The sequence below is a fragment of the Crocuta crocuta genome, unplaced genomic scaffold (assembly GCF_008692635.1).
Source record: "Crocuta crocuta isolate KB4526 unplaced genomic scaffold, BGI_CrCroc_1.0 scaffold435, whole genome shotgun sequence".
NCBI classification, from domain to species: Eukaryota; Metazoa; Chordata; class Mammalia; order Carnivora; family Hyaenidae; genus Crocuta; species Crocuta crocuta.
The window spans coordinates 273,627-291,853 of NW_027530980.1; the positions used below are offsets into that span (position 1 = coordinate 273,627).

Here is an 18,227-nt window from a genome sequence, read left to right on the forward strand (position 1 = left end):
TATATATATATATATATATAAGATATCTATTTCTTAGTTAGTCATAAGTGCCTGGAATTTTCTGTTGAATATTACATGTAAGAATTACAAAAATATCAGCACTTAACAGAAAACCATTTATGACCCTGAGTCACAGGTTTAGTTGGTTATGTCACTGTGGACAACTAAGAGAATCATAAATAGGCTTTTGTTGGGCTGTAGATACAATACTAAGAGAAAAGCAACAATTTGGATCTTTTGTTTTAAGCTTGAAAAGTCATGGAGTTGAGAGGCTGTTAAATTCAAAAAAATTAAATTATAATTTAGAAAGTAACTGCACATAATTAAGTATACAAAATTACATCAGAGAATAGAGGTAATTAGTTAGATTTTTCACTGTAAACCCCAAAGGTAATTTTCATCTGGGTTGGAAAAATATTTGAGGCAATATTTTATTTCTCAAAAATAATGCCTTTATTTTCATATTTCACTTAAACATCATTAAAATACTTACAAACATATAACCATATCTTTCACAAATTACTACATTTTATGTACTATTAAGTCAAATTATTTACAGTCACATGAAGTAACTCAAAAATTTTCAGGAAAATTTTGAAAAATGAAACAGTATTTTGGATATAAAAATTAACTTTTTGTGATTTGAAAATCTCTTCTGTTAAAACAATTATAATCTCTTCTATATATTTCTGTTTCAAAATGCTTAATTAAGTACTTAAATTGTATGTCAAATGTTTAATTATTATCATAATAACAAATACCAGAGGGAAACAAACAAAATCCACGTGCAAAAATCTATACTTTTATTGGCTTAATAGCACTGTCTTCTTATGAAAGAGAAATAAATATTCAAGTTACTGATTATTTTGTTAACAGGATAAACAATCTGCATTAAGAGTGTTTCTTTACAAATACAGAAAACAAAACCATAGTAGAATATTCATACACTTTCTAGTTGCTAATAATCCAATCTTTTTTCTCTTTTTGAGAAAATTGCAGTTCTTGCCATAAACATGACATTATTTGCCTTCACTTGACTGAATTATGATTTTGACTACATTTTACAAGAGACATAGGAGGAAGAAAAAAATTAGACCAGATAAAACATTAGGATGGGGAAAACTAACTCCAAAAGGCAACTTTTTTCATGATTTTGTAATCGTAAAACGTAATCTGAAGTAATATGTGCATATTTCCCTGGGAATTATTTTATATTCATAGCTATCTTATGCTTGAAGTTATTTCCTCTTTTTAATGTGAACAAAGAATTTGATCCTTGGCAAACATCTCATGAGGATATGAACTCAAATATTTCATTTAAATATAATTTTTTAATTTAAACACATTAATAAAACCGAGAAAAACACTGAAAAATCAGAAAATGAATTTAAAGATAGTAAGTTTCTTTATTATGGTTTTTTCCACTGTTCTGTCACAGTAGAATTTAACTTCTTAATGAGACAATTAAAGACAATGAATTATTTGTGTGCATCAAGTAATTAGAGACTTTAGCTCCTCTAGTGTTAAATCATTTTCTTTCTTCTTAAGAAGTTTAAATACCTGTTAATAACTATTATTCAACTAAAAAATTTTGGTTTAGAAGTCAACTAAATATTTCAGGAAGCATCACAAGACATGACAAAGACTAATTTTAGATGAAGGTCTTCTCTCTGATTCCAGTCCTTATTTTGGACATTAAATAATAAGATATTTGAAGTACCTACCCAACTGCACTCAATAAAAAGCTATTATTGTATTATTAAAAATTATTATGCAATGTTTCATCCATAGAATAAAGGTAAGTAACATAGTTATTGTTCATCATAGAGAAACACTCACATACACAACATTCAAACTCAAAATGCAGCTTGCACAGCCTCCTGCCCTTTGACCACCCAGAAGAAACCACAATCCCGGATCTTACACAGATCATTCTCTTACTCTATGTACATTTACATGCACATGAATCACAGCTATAGGGACTTCTAATAGGAAAAACTGTTGCTTACTTTTAGCTGAATTCCTAATATGGCTCTCATGCTATATGTATTTTTAGGGATTTACTTATTTAATTGAGTACTGTATTGTTAGGATTAACTCATTTCTTTGAACGTCATGTAATCTTTAATCCTAAAGTACAGCAACCATGTAAGTAACACATTTATTTACCTGACTTTTTTTCTTAAATATTTTAACTTTTTTATTAGTTTAATCTACATACAACATTTACCATATTTAGTGTAAACTTCTGGAAGTTTTGAAAAGCACTCAGAGTTATGTGGCCAGCACCACAGTCAAGATATAAAACAGTTCCATTATTCCAAATCTTCTCCCATGCCATGTTGTAGTCAACCTCTAACTACCAGCCTCTGGCAACACCGATGTTTCCTGTTACTGTAGTTTTTCATTTTCCACGATGTCGTACCAATGGAGTCATATTGTATTTAGACATTGGAAACTGAATATTTCCAAATAGCACATTTGTGATTCATCCATGATTTTGTATGCTTAATGAGTTTTTTCTCTTTAATTTATAGATATTCTATTAGTGTATTTATTGGCTCACCAGATGAATGACATTTGGATTGTTACCAGTTTTAAGTGATTGATTGCACATAAATCCACTATGCATATTCACTTAGTAGGTTTTATGTGAACATGTTTGCATGTCTTTGAGTGAGTATCTAAAAGTGAGATTCCTAGAACATATGGTAAGTGTATGTTTAAGCTTATAGGAAATTGCCAAACTGGCTGTACAATTTTGCATTGCCACCAGCTACTTATAACCATTGAATTTGTTTTGCAACCTACCTATCCTGGCCATACTGTGGGGATGTTTTTCTAATTTTGGTTGTTGTCATTTTATTTTGTTTTTTCCATTACAGTAGGTATAGATTGACTCATTATTGTGTTTTAAATTTGCATTTCCCTTCTGACTAATAAAATTGAGAATCTTTTTTGACACTTTCCAATTTTTAAATTCATATCTGATGTATAGCAGGGACTCAAAGACATTCTGAAAAAAAAAACATTATTCTAACAACATTTTGGAAAATTTTCTCAACATTCCCTATCATAAAAAAAAAAAAAGTTCAGTTCTCTTCTCTCCAAAAAAATTTAAGGATACCAAGAAGAAAGCCGTTACTGTAGTTAGTGTTCTAAAACTAAATCTTTCCCTAAGAATTAGTCTAATGATGATCTAAATAGACTATCTAAATAGATAAGCTATTTAGCAAGTTAAGTCCAGAAATTAATATGTATGGAAGAAATGCTTCATTCATAGATTAGAGAAAAATACTCCAAATAGTCGAGAAATGGAAGTCTCTGAAAATAAATCTGAAACTCAGCATACATCTTTTTTTTTTCCCCTTAGGTACCTCTTGTGTTTTTTATTTTATTAGCCTTTTGTAACAAGACTTTCAACAAGACTATTTTGGAATCTTGAAGGCTTTTGGAAGCTTCTGCATACAAAGTCAAATAGGCATCATGCTCTGTTTAAGTAATCTGGGAACCCTTACTCTCAAATGTACCTCTTAAATAAGTTTCTTGTCTAATTGGAACATTTCTTACAATGACCACTATATTTCTGTTATTATTTTTTTAACTTTTTAAAATGTTTGTCCATTTTTGGGAGACAGTACAGAGCATGAGCAGGACAGAGACAGAAAGTGAGACAGTATCTGAAGCAGGATCAAACTCACTGTCAGCACAGAGGGGCTCAAACTCACTGACTGCGAGATCATGACCTGAGCCAAAGGCAGACGTTCAACTGACTGAGCCACCCAGGTGCCCCAATTCTAGGTTATGTTTAATATTTTTTTTCATCTTGCTAGATGTCTGCCAACTTCTGGGGACTATAGTTATTAGACATAAAATAAACAAGTGTACAGGAAGGTAGCCGACTTGACTCTTTAGAATTTAAAGATCTCATTAGCTAAGACTTTGTATTTCTCAGAGCCCAACACATACCTGAAAGGGATGTGCTGAAGATTCAGGGATTGTCCATGTTTTACAGTGTTCCATGGGGCATAGATTTCTTGAGGTTGCCGGATGACCTATGCCAATGTAACAGTGTCATAAACAACTTATCCTTACCATGGGAGAATTCTTGAGGTGGTGAGTGCTCCAGAAGCTTTTAAATGTTCAACCCATGCCCTCCATTTTTTGCAGTTTTTTGGCTTCCAAGACCCCACTACCAATAGCCTTTATTTACACAAAAAAGATAAACGTTCAACTTAATATATTAGCAGTACTGTGTCCTGAGCATAAGAAGGCCTTGTACACACCACCGCCAATTCCCAGGGAAGCTCACTGAGGTTTACCACCTGGGTAATTGTTGCATGAAAGGCTAGGTGTGTGGCTCTGAGCAAACCCTTCTGCTAGCTTAGGATGACCCACCTTGCAAAGGAAAACCATTTGAATAGGGGACCTAAACACAAAACAGCACAGCTTAGACAGAGAGGAGCTTACCCACAGTCCCTGGAAACTTCAAGAAAGTAAATTCAAAGATTTGCAAGTACCATGCTTATGTTTCTCATTTTCCTCCGTATGCTGCTGGATGTTTGCTTTGGAACTTGTTGTTGCCATCAAATCTATTAAATAACAAATTTTAACCAAGTAAATTTGAGGATCTAATTGGCTTTATTAAATGGTTCATGAATGGGATAGCAAGCACCCCACCTAGCAAGTAGAGAGGCACTCCCATTAGCATAGTTATTCAAAACCAACCAATTATTCCTGTTGAACTAGGCTGGCTATGGAGATTCTGTAAATTGAAAAATTGTTTGTTTAGGTCATATATCTATGGGAATTTTAGTTTCTATCATTAATCACCATTTTGTAACCATAGCTACTTCTAATAATTTCAAGGTATTTGTGCTTTGGAACATAAAATAATGCCCTATAGACAAATTGCATTAGAATAATAGTTAAATGCTACAAGTTCTTCTAGTGCATGTTTGACCTATATTTAGCCCAGCAGAGCTAATCAGGTAGAAACTTAATCAGTGAATCTAATCAGCAAAAAACTAGGACTGTACTTACAGACACTAGACCCTTTTTACCAGAAAAAATGAAGTAGTATTTTTTAAGTGGTTACAGTTAAAAAAAATTGTCTTATCAGTTTCTCATTTAGTATCGGTCCTGTCCTCTAGAGAGTTCAACATTCATTGGAACAAATTCAGTTTTATGCATACATTTAAAAAGCAAATACATCAAGCTACTTCGTCTTGCATTAAGACATGCCAACTATATACAATCAATCTGATAGGTTTAGAGAAAAAATATAATTGTAGAAATAAAGTACTATTTGAATCAATTTTCTCTTGAAATACATACCTCCTTGGCTGCAATGCATTGCATAAATTAATTGATGTAACTGAATCACAAAAGAACAGTTTTGCTTCATTTCCCCTCAATTTAATTTAGCTCTAGTAAAAAAAATAAAACTCTCTTGATAATAAATGATGAATGCTTTCAAAGTGTATAGATAGATCAGTATTTAACAATGTAGAAAACTGATTGTTTTTAAATAAAAGAATACCAGAGTTTCACCCTTCACATTAGTAAGAAAATCATGTGTGCATGAACATGCTTAAATGCAAAGATTGGCCATTATTATAAATACAGGATCACTATCTTTCCTTCCATATTTATCATGGTTACCAAAATTTGTATGCAGCCACAGTTGTTGTTAACTCATAAGACAATGAATCTTAGATAGTGAATGGGCTCAACGAAAGAAAGAAAAAAAGACAATAGAGTGAATATAGCAATTCCTGAACCAGAACAGTTTTTCCTAGGATTGTATCACTTCATGTTGACTAGCGTTTAGTTTGTTTTGTCATTTTATCTTCTAAGGGTAGGTCCTACATTACAAAATTGAGATTTAAAAATGGAGTTTTATTATCCACTTCAGTGTTTGACACATGACTGGTAACATAATATAGATTATTTATTGAAACCAGTGGTAACACCTATCAGCTCTCAAAGTATATAAATGGAGAAGGCTTTTAAGCAGCAGAGATACAATGAATACCTGGTAGCTGAATTTTGGTAAACTGACAAGTACTCTTGTGGGTGTCAATATATGACAAAGTCCTTCCTGCCAATTGCATCTTTAAAGCATAAATCTTCTGACACATCTTGTCAAAAGGTTTCTCTAGTATTTAGTTTGGAGCTATGTCCACAGACACTACATCCTTGGGACTAAACTACCATCTTATATATTATATACTAGTATATGTCTCAATAGAATCTTACAAGAAATGATAATTTTCACCATTTTTAATCACCTCAATTGTAGTTATTTACTTGCTTACACATAATACTGAAGGACAAATCTAAGAGTTGTTTCCTGGTACATCTGATTACAAAACTCTTTAGCTTCTGTGCTATGCTACATTATTTCATGTTAGCCCGACTTCTTCAAATATAATGATGGAAGAGGGAAAATTCTGCACAATTTATAGCATGAGGTTGCCTACCATGTTGGTTAATATCACAAATCCTGGAGCCACAGAGCCTAGGTAGATGAGGGATCTCCAGAGAAACAGAACCAATAGGAGGTTCTATCTATCTGTCTGTCTGTCTATCTATCTATGTATCTATCTGTCTATCTATCTATCTATCTATCTATCTATCTATCATCCACCTATCTATCATCTACCTATCTGTCTGTCTGTCTATCTATCTGTCTGTCCATCTATCTATCTATCTATCTATGTATCTATCTGTCTGTCTGTCTGTCTATCTATCTGTCTGTCTGTCTATCTATCTATCTGTCTATCTATCTATCTATCATCTACCTATCTATCTATCTATCATCTATCTATCTGTCTGTCTGTCTATCTATCTGTCTATCTATCTATCTATCTATCATCTATCTATCATCTATCTATCTATCTATCTATCTATCTATCTATCTATCTATCAATCATCTACCTATCTGTCTGTCTGTCTATCTATCTGTCTGTCTATCTATCTATCTGTCTATCTATCTATCATCTACCTATCTATCTATCATCTATCTAGCTGTCTGTCTGTCTATCTGTCTGTCTATCTATCTATCTATCTATCTATCTATCTATGTATCTATCTGTCTGTCTATCTATCTGTCTATCTATCTATCTATCTATCTATCTATCTATCATCCACCTATCTATCATCTACCTATCTGTCTGTCTGTCTATCTATCTGTCTGTCCATCTATCTATCTATCTATCTATGTATCTATCTGTCTGTCTGTCTGTCTATCTATCTGTCTGTCTGTCTATCTATCTGTCTGTCTATCTATCTGTCTATCTATCTATCTATCATCCACCTATCTATCTATCATCTATCTATCTGTCTGTCTGTCTATCTGTCTATCTATCTATCTATCTATCATCTCTCTATCATCTATCCATCTATCTATCTATCTATCTATCTATCTATCTATCTATCTATCTATCTATCTATCTATCTATCTATCTATCTATCTATCTATCTATCTATCTATCTATCTATCTATCTATCTATCTATCTATCTATCTATCTATCTATCTATGTATCTATCTGTCTGTCTATCTATCTATCTGTCTATCTATCTATCTATCATCTACCTATCTATCTATCTATCATCTATCTATCTGTCTGTCTGTCTATCTATCTGTCTGTCTATCTATCTATCTGTCTATCTATCTATCATCTACCTATCTATCTATCATCTATCTAGCTGTCTGTCTGTCTATCTGTCTGTCTATCTATCTATCTATCTATCTATCTATCTATGTATCTATCTGTCTGTCTATCTATCTGTCTATCTATCTATCTATCTATCTATCTATCTATCTATCTATCTATGTATCTATCTGTCTGTCTGTCTATCTATCTGTCTATCTATCTATCTATCTATCTATCTATCTATCTATCTATCATCTATCTATTATAAGGATTGGCACATGAATACGGAGGCTGAGAAGTACCACAATATACCATTTACAACCTGGAAACCCAGGAAAGCTGGTAGTGTAGTTCCAGTCTGAGTTCCAAAGCCTGGGGACCAGGAGAACAAATAGGGTAAATTACAATGTTTCCAAAGACCTGAGAACCAGGAGTGTGAGTCCCAGTCCAAGGGCAGGAGGAGACTGACTTCTGAGCTAAGCAGTCAGGCAAAGAGACGATTTTCCCTCCCTACACCATACCCAAGTTAAATGAAAACATGTCCACCCCAAAGCTGTGCGTGAGGTTTTACAGCAACATTATTTATAATAATTAAAAGGTGGAAACCACTTAAATGTCCATCAATAAATGGATGAATAACCAAAAGTGGTAAATAGACACAACACAATATTATTTAGTCATAAAAAAGAATGAAATACTGAGATAGACTACAACATAGATGGACCTTGAAATATGCTAAGTGATAGAAACTAGCCACACACAAAAAATCACGTATTATATTTCATTTACATGAATTATACAGAATAGGCAAATCTATAGAGGAAAAATCACAAAATATTTCCTTAGGATAGAGGACAGGGGATGGAGGGATAAAGAGATGATAGCCAAAGCGTATAGTTTTCTTTATGTGGTAATAAAAATGCTCTAATATTGACTCAATGGTGGTTACATGTATCTTTGAATATGATAAAGCCATTGCATTACACACTTTCAATGAGTGAATGTATGATTTGTGAATTATATCTCAATAAAGCTGTTTAAAATATAAAACTACTTGACTGGCAGCACAGCCAATACATGTATTAGCTGTTGTTATTATCTGTTCTTTCTGACATGTACCACTAGACACAAAACCATTAAATCCTATATTCAGTTGCCTTTAAATTAAAACTGCATTCCAAGGGTTTTTATCTTCTGATTGTGCCTGTTGGGTAGATTTTATGGAAAAAAGAATTCAGCAAACATATAATAAAAAAGCAAAAGCATGGAAATTCAGGATATGCGGGTAGCAGTTGTTTAATAACAAAATATCCATGGATTTGGTATTTGAATCATTTAATAATCATTTAATATGTGTGGCAAACCTTTTAATCACATCAGTTATAAAACATTCCTAACAATATAATCCATAAAACCATTATAGGTTTTATGTTTATTCAAAAAAAAACAGGTTTTTTCGGGGAAGCAAAGTACAACTGCACATCTTAAAACTTTCCTTTGTATAGGAGAGAAGTACCTGTCTTTCCACTTAACAGAGGTTTCTCCTAGAGCGGAAGTTGTGCTAACTGAATGTACAATATTTGGATTTAATTGTAAACTTATAACTGCATGGGCAAGTTTACAATCAATTTGATCACAGACAGGTTGAAACAATTTTTTTCTTCCTCAGAGAAAAATAGATACTTCTTTAAACTACACACAAAAAATTTAAAACCATTTGATAAGTTACCACTGAGTTTTAGCCAATCTATTTGGAAACAAATCACAGTAATTTCAGCATTTACAGGGAGATTGCTGGGTCACTGCATATCAGCATTTTTTAACATGACTGTATTTATGTATAGATATGAGAAACGGAATAAAAAGGAGAGGAAATAGAAATAAAGTGGCTATTATACCATCCCTATTGTCCAACAATCACCATTCAAGTATTTGCTAGAAGGGCTATCATTGAGCTGGCTACAATTTATCACCATTTTCCTTGTCTTCCTTTCCATTTACTCTCTTATTTTCTGATCTGTATACCCACAATTTCGATTCTTTAAAAGATCCTACTACATTCCCTACCAATACTTTTTTTTGTTTGCTACATTCATTTACATTTTGACAATTTGCTGTAAATAAAAGTTTCCATTTACTTCATGTCAAGGTTTCTGTTCTATCCCCATTGCTTTTCCTTTCCATGTTTCCATTGTGGATAGTTGGACAATAATTGCAGTCATTATAACCCATCTACAATCAAAATGATCTAAATCATCTATCTCTACCTCTAATTTTCCACTCTCCCCAAATTTACGTTCTTTCACATGCTTAAGATTATACTCTCTTGCTCTTATGTAACAATTTTCCTGCCCTTTCATAGTTCACTGTGTTTCTCTATACCTTTATTTTGATTTTTAATGATTTAAGATTTTTAACCATATTTAGAGATTGTTAATCTTCTTGATATTTCAATTATTCCAAATAACTATGTGACTAAATTCACATTTCTCTTCTCCAATGCAAATGATTTTGAATTTTGATGAAAGAATTCATGAAATTGAATGTATTGGAAGGTAAATTTGACACAGCTATGTTTATATCTTTAATTTGTATTCTAGAAAAATGGAAAATATTTTATTTTTTTAATGTTTACTTTTTTGAGAGAGAGAGGCAGAGAGAGAGAGAGAGAGAGAGTGTGTGAGCAGGACAGGGGCAGAGAAACAGGGAGATACAGAATCTGAAGCAAGAAAATATTTTATTTTAACCAAATGATGTGCACAACAAGAACATTAGGACTGTTATTCTACCTTTTAAATATCATACTGATTAAAATGGATGCTACACTTTCCTGATTTCTACAGTATCTGAATGAATTACAGGTTGGACTACTTTGGTATTTTGGAAAAGCATTTTTTCTAAAGGCAAAGAAAAGATTCAGCATTTTAAAAAATATATTAGTATTAAAGTATTAGTGTTAAATTTTCTTTTAAAAGTGATATCCATTCCTAGCTCAACAAAAGAATTTATTTATATTAAATAAAATACATAAATATGACTGAGCTATGAGAGAATTGGTAAAAGTTATGACACTTCTCTGTTTAATCTGAAGCACAGAATATGATATAATGGAGCCCAATTCTCCCTCCGGTTAATGTCAAAAATACTCAAATGAGTATAATCAGGTACTCCAAAAAGATTAAAGGTATTCAGATTTGTGAACCTTATTTGTTACACATATCTCTTTACTTATAAAAATGTTAAAAAGCATGACTTTTGGAGTTTGAAAATCAAAAAAAATCCAGAAGTTTTTAATGACCAACCCTGTAGAACGAACATTCTTAAGAGGGCATATAGAACAGAAAATAAAGACGTTATCAAACTTGTCAAACTCTATAGTCATGTCGAAAGGATTTAGAAGTCACAGTACAGTGACTCCCATTGGCCAAAAGAAGTAATTTGAACTTTAATAATAACTTCAATGAATTGAAACTCATCAAATGTATTTAAACTCATGAGTTTGTGATGGTATTGCAAGAAATAGAAACCAACTGGGCACCTTCTGAGACAATAGGAGACCAATTCATTATCTAGACAACTTGATAAATCAGAGGGGAAAAAAAAATCAAAGATTTTTCTCTCCTTTCCTGTTTTGATTGTACCACTAAATAACAGTAAGATAACTGAATAATAGAAGAAGAGAACCATTCATTTATAATATTACTCAAACTAAAAGCAAAAACGATGTATTAATGAATTAAAGGACCTAAATCTGAGCATCAGTGACTGTTAGTCTCATAACAAAGAAACACAACCATTATATACTGCCAGATAAAAGAACAAAATACCACCAGTGGTCTTATCAGATAAAAATAAGTCTGAATCTGATCAAACGTCTGGATCCAGCTTCCAGTTTTTCATGAAATATGGAGACCAAAGGGACATGTAGTTCTCCACCAAGGAGTTTGCGAGGTGTAGGTTCTAGGCTGTGGAACTAAAAATTAAATGACCCAGGCTTGTCAACAACTAATTTATTCCTTGCTGAGGTTCATGTTACAAAACGTCCTGCTGATCTTCAAAGTCTGACAATTCTTCTTATATCTTCAATTTTGTAACTGATAGTTGAATAATAACCTTCCTGAAGACAGCCAAGAAGGCTCTACCTTGGCCATATTGTATTATCCCTCAATCTCAAGACTTCCTTCATTACAAAATGCATTATTTAAATCATATTTGTGATATCACTACAATGCGGGGGCAGGAGGTATAAACACATATTTAATTAATGATCCATTATCAGTTTTCGTTATAAATTGGCATGCTGAGTTCAGTTATATTGGGCCACAATGCTGGGCGGTTTTTTCTTTCCTTTTTTGAGTTTATTTATTTATTTTGAGAGAGAGAAAGTGTGTGTGTGCACGTGCACATGTGTAGAGAAGGGGCAAAGAGACAGGGAGAGAGAGAATCCCAAGCAGGCTGCACGCTGTCAGTGCAGAGCACAGTGTGGGGTTTGATTTCATGAACCATGAAATCCTGACCTGAGCCAAAATCAAGAGTCAGCCACTTAACTGACTGAGCCATCCTGGCACACCTTCCATATTAGGAAATAGCATGTTCCACAGCTATAAGAAAATAAGAAAAGAAATATTTTTCATAATTACATTATTTATGGCTTAATGATTTTTTTTTTTGCCAGGAATCTCCAAATTACTCAAATTACTATGCTTCCTTACAATTCCTTTCTCACAGAATGGATTGGAATTGACTGAATAGTACCTATTAACCCCCTCCTCCCCCGTTCGGTTCATGCCCCCTGGAATACCAAAAGTTTATACATGTATGTTTTATTTCTGTGCCAAGTTTATTCACCAACCAGACTGAAACTGGTAATTTGAAACAAGCTCCCAGCTTGGTATACTTGAAGTATCTAAAAATTCTTCAACCTACTCTCTAGCTAAGAATCGTTCTGTCTTGTGAGACTTTTGTCTAAAAAGTTGGGAATTTTATAGTTTCTGACTCCAGACTGCTTCAAGAACCAAGCTAAGGCTATGGGCAGGCAACATGTTTAAGCATGATTTGGAGGAATATATATCTACCTTTACATTTTTCCAGTTCTATCGATATATAATTTATATATTATATATAATAATTTATAATAAACATATTTATAATAATTTATAAATGCATTTTAAATTATTATAAATTATAAATTATTATATCAAAATAATTTATAATAAATAATATATAATTTATATATAACATATATTATTATATATTATTATATATCATATACTATATTATATATTATTATTATATATCATATACTATAATATATATTATTATATATAAATTATATATAATACTTATACTCCACNAAACATAATCATTTATACATGTATATATTGCAAAATCATTACCGGAATAAATTTAGTTAACATCTATCTCCTTAAATAGAATTTTTTTCTTGTGATAAGAATTTTCAAGATCTACTCTTAGCAACTGCACCATTATCTTTTGAGTTGTACTGTTGTTTAGTCAGAAAATATACCAACGAGTTATACTACTACTAAAGGTAATGATAAGAATAATAAAGTTGAAGTCCTTAACCAACATTTCACACACACACCCCAAATCTTATGAACTACTCAGGTAAGCTAGAAGATGTTTAAAGATGGCTATTCTTGGTAATTTATAGCCCATTTTATCTGGGACGAAGCCCTGAATAGGCATTTCACTCTGTACAAAACTTAAAAGCCAGAGAAATTCAAGATAAGAGGTTTAGGGTCAGAGGATATATATCTCTCTATTTCATTTGTGTGTTTTTGCAAAAGCACCAGTTTAGAGATTGTGGGTCATGATAAAGTTTAATAATTTTCACAGACACAGAGTTATTATAAACATCTTGCCTAGACATTGAGTATTTCTCTATGGTTGTCTTGTTTATTCCCAAGAGAAATGAGCACAAACATGCAGTTAGGACCTTTCTGATATCTATGTCAGGCAAAGAGCACTTTATAAGCCAGAAGTACTTTTTTTCATTTCATGTGCATTAAATTCTAACACTAAATCAAACTCATTCATACAATTTCCATCTAAAGTAATAAAGGCCTTTCTTTGTTGTTGTTTAAGTCAGAGCTCTAAGCTCTCTAAACCATGCAAAAATGGTTCTAATCTTTAAAAACCTGTATACATTTCACCCTCTTTATAATAGATGGATTCTCAATTATATAATTCCATAGTAAACACAAATGAAACACTTATATGACCGATCAATCTCCAAAAGTCTTAAAACGGAGGCAGTCATACACACAAAAGGGCTATGATGAGAGCCAAACTTGTAAATGCTAACTACCTTCTTTTTGAAGAGGAAAAGGTATTTCAAAAATTAGTTTCACACATGCTGACCACAAAGAAACATAGGAAACCAATAGTTTGGCCATTGGTCAAATGTTAATAAAAGGAACAATTTGCTGTATTTCAAACAAAAACAGGAATCAGCTGCATCACTTTCAGGTTGGGATGGTCAGGTAGATATGAATAGTCTTAAGATGTCCCTTGAAAACAGAACTGATTTCATTTGAGTAAATTTTTTTAAATTTTTTTAATATTTATTTATTTTTGAGGGAGAGAGAGACAGTGAGCGGGGCGGGGTGGGGTGGGGGCAGAGAGAGAGGGAGGCACAGAATCTGAGGCAGGCTCCAGGCTCTGAGCTGTCAGCACAGAGCCCAATATGGGACTCCAGCTCACAAATCATGAGACCGTGACATGTGCTGAAGTCAGATGCTTAACCAGCTGAGCCATCCAGGCATCTCATTTGAGTGATTTTTTTTAATTTAAATTTAATTTTTAAAAGTGATTCAAATTCACAGAATGTGAAAACACCACCAATTTAAAGGGTTTTATCTAATAATCAGATTATACATAATTAATGATTTAATATGCAATATGAGCACTCTGTCATCTTTGCATTAGAGACCAGCAATCTGTCTTTTAAAACCATATTGTTATAATCTATTGGCAAAGTGAATAGTTTCTAAAATCAAAAGATAACAGAGTCCTCAACACAAGGAAACACAAGGGATAAACAGAAAGATACAACCAGTGTTTTCTGTCACTTGAAAAAGACCATATGGTCAGATAATAACATCAAAGCCAACCTCCCAATGTTGCTGCTAGAGAGGAAACAAAATGATGCTCATTTACAAAATGGAATCAGACTTGGCTTGAAAACAAAACAGTCAGAATCAGTCAACAAGAATAAATGATCTTCCCTGCTTGGTTAGATTTATTACTGGAGCCAAGAAAGGTGACTCAAAATACAAGACACAAAAGAAATAGATTTTGGAAACAATCTGTTTAGTTATAGTGGGCAGATCTGGCTGGGAATCTTGATAGTCCTTATACCAATTTAAAAAAATCAGAGGAAAAGTATATTTTTATTTGCAAAGTTCTACAGGGGAATTTATACTTCAAAAAAACTTAGATCTATGAAGGAATGAAAAGAAATGGAACTATGGGCACCTGAGTGGCTCAGTCGGTTAAACAGCTGACTCTTGGTTTAGAGTCATGTCATGATCTCATGGTTTCATGAGATCGAGCTCCGCATCAGGCTCCATGCTGTTGGAATTCTTTCTTGCTCTTTCTATGCCACTTCCTTGTTCGTTCTCTCTCAAAATAAATAAATAAACTTAATTAAAGCAATTAGAAAGCAATGGAATGAGTAAACATATATTCTTTCAATATTAATGTTTATTTTTAAAGGATAGTTCATAGAGGAAAAACAATTCAAAGTGAATTTATAAGCTATTTAAGCAAAATATGACAACACTTACACCAAGAATGGGTAGGGGTAAAAGAAATTATATTTGTTATATAATATGTAAAGTGATATTGTATAATGTGAAGGACGACTTTGAGAAGATTATGGATACATACTGTAATATCTAGAGCTACCACTGTTCATAGCTTCAAAACTCTAGAGATTCAAAAGGAAATCTCAGAAGTATTCAAATTAATCCTATGGAAAATGGGAAACCCAGAACAGCATCAAAAAGAAAATAAGAGAACAATAGAAAATGAATGACGACATGATAGACAAATATTTTTTTAAGATTATATCTGAATGCAGAACATCCTTTCTTTCTGCGAGTGAGATATGTCCTTGGCTTCGTGGTTGCAGGAAAATTCCAGTTTTTTTTCAATTTTGTTTTCTCATGGAAGAATGTATCAATCATTGTCTTAAAAAACTGTCCTTATTTTCTTTCTTTTATACTAGATTTTATTTTCTGACACCAGATTTATATTTTTAAATTAAAATTTGAGGTCAAAAATTATTTCTTTTGTAAATTTAAGAGACTTCATTATTTTCTAGTTTATAATTATACGTATATAAGACTAATGTTCACGTATTACTTCTTCTTTTGTAACCCAACCACTTTTTCTATCTGGATGATGTTACAATCATTTTTTTTAAATATTTAGGATTCTGATAATTTAGCAAAATGTATCTTTCTCTAGGTTAACTCGCTTTGAACTAGTTTGACACTCTCCTGGCCTTTTCAAGTTGAAGACTAAGGACTGTGATCTGACTGAGAAAAATGTCTTCTATTATTTTGAATAATTTATTTCTTTGGTTATTTTTTCCTATTTTATAGCACTGGAAATTTTATTATGAATATGTGGAGCAAGTGAACAGACTTTTTTATGGTTATTTTCTCTAATGTTACTTTTTTTTTGTATATTTTGCTTCACATTGCAGACCTCCTCAGCCTCTTATACTAAACCACTATGTTTTAGCTAGGAAGGTGAATATGATTAGAAAAACCAAGGGAAGGGGCACCTGAGTGTCCTCAGGCATTTCAAGCCCAGCCTTCTGCTCTGCACTGGGTAGGAGGCACACTTAAAAAAAAGAAAGAGAAAAACCAAGGGGGAACATTTTGGAGTGACACTTCACTACTGAACAGTATGGTAAAGACCTAGAGAAAAAGTAGTGTTTATTAGCACCTTACATATTTGAAAGAAGCCAAAGTAAGAGATTTCTTTTACTTTCCCAATTATCCTTTTGTGATTTTCCTGAAGACAGATGCATTTTAAAGGATTACAGTGGATTATCGGAAACTGAATAGGGCCATGATTCCAGTTGCAACTGATGTTTCAGATATAGACTCTCTGATGGGACAAAGAGATAAATCAATACACTCTTGGTATCTATTTAATAACCGAGGATTTTGTAAATGCAAAAAAAAAAAAGCCAAAAAAAACAAAACCAAAACCAAAACAAAACTTGAAAACAGAAGTGCTTTGCATTCCCATGACAAGGACAACAGAATGCTTTCATTCAAAGTTGTAGCCATTTTGGGCACCCCTGGGTGGCTCAGTTGGTTAAACACTGACTTCAGCTCAGATCATGGTCTCATAGCTTGTGGGCTCAAGCCCTGCATCAGGTCCTGTGCTGACAGCTCAGAGCCTGGAGCTTGTTTTGGATTCTGTGTCTCCCTCTCTGTCGTTGCCCTGATGATGCTCTGTCTCTCTCTGTCTCTCAAAAATAAATAAATGCTAAAAAAAATTTTAAAGTTATAATAATTTTTGCTCGGGGCTCAACACTCCCTTTCTGCTCATAATTAGTATTCATGGACCTTCATTACTTCGGCCCGTATCACTCATGAAAATTTGAAGATCTCCTCTGGCTCCTGAGATGTCTGTGTTGCAAGGCTGGGGGCATGTTAGTATTGCTTCTTCAAAGTGAATAAGAAATAGCTTTGCCTTGAGATGTGAACTACTTAAAAAATAGTACAAATTGAGTCTCTTTGGGCTTTGGAGACAACATGCACCACTTTGAGTACACGTCTTCATTCATACAATGACCACTAACACTCTCAACAAAAAGAGGTCTTAAGCAAGGAAAGATTCTCCAGCTGTTCTAGAATGCAGTGGAAACATATTTTTCATTCTGGTTCAGATCTATCTGTTCCTAAAGTATCTATTGCAGGTAAGTATGCTCCATGTATTCTATAGCAGACACTAATAGGAGGAACATGAAATAGACCCTGGTCATTTTGAAACAAAGCAATAACTCCTTAGAGAATCAGGTGGTAACTTCAGATAATTCAGAATAGGTCTTAGAAGTTAAGCCTAGGCCCATATTTCCAGCTATTCCAAAATTACCCCAATTTTAAGACTCCTAATGCTTACACATATCTTTGCCCACTTAAATTATCAATTTCTGTTATATGCTCTAAAATCCAAGCCAGTAAACCATATCTTTATGATGCAGCTCAGATTCTAAGTACTACACAGGGCACACTTAGAGTGTCTTAGCTGGAAATAATATTTCACGTTTCAGCTCTACCATAGTATTTAAATTTCAACTTTTAAAAATATTTGTCACACTGTCCTTTTATGTGTTACCCTTTTTATTAAGATGATGACTACTATTCTTAATGGGATCTTGCCTACTATCATAATACTATTCAGTTCAACATACTTATTATCAAAAAACCTTCTAATTTCATTTATTTGAATTTCAATTTTAGTAAGTAATGTTAACAACATTAATTAGATGATCATATATTGTTTAGGATGGAGAG

General features: G+C 32.8%; 1 long non-coding RNA gene across 6 annotated transcripts in view; it reads right to left on the bottom strand.

Annotated features, from left to right (window-relative positions):
* LOC144236529 (uncharacterized) overlaps positions 1 to 18,227 on the bottom strand; it is a 231,149-nt gene that overhangs the window by 190,272 nt on the left and 22,650 nt on the right. For 4 of the 6 annotated variants that reach the window (XR_013336592.1, XR_013336593.1, XR_013336590.1 and 1 more), the window contains exons 2-3: positions 4,521 to 4,592; positions 3,970 to 4,055 (exon numbers count right to left, since the gene is read on the bottom strand). This is a non-coding gene — a long non-coding RNA (uncharacterized LOC144236529). Of the gene's footprint in view, positions 1 to 3,969; positions 4,056 to 4,470; positions 4,593 to 18,227 lie in introns of all 6 variants that reach the window. The other 2 variants (XR_013336594.1, XR_013336595.1) reach the window with 2 other exon arrangements.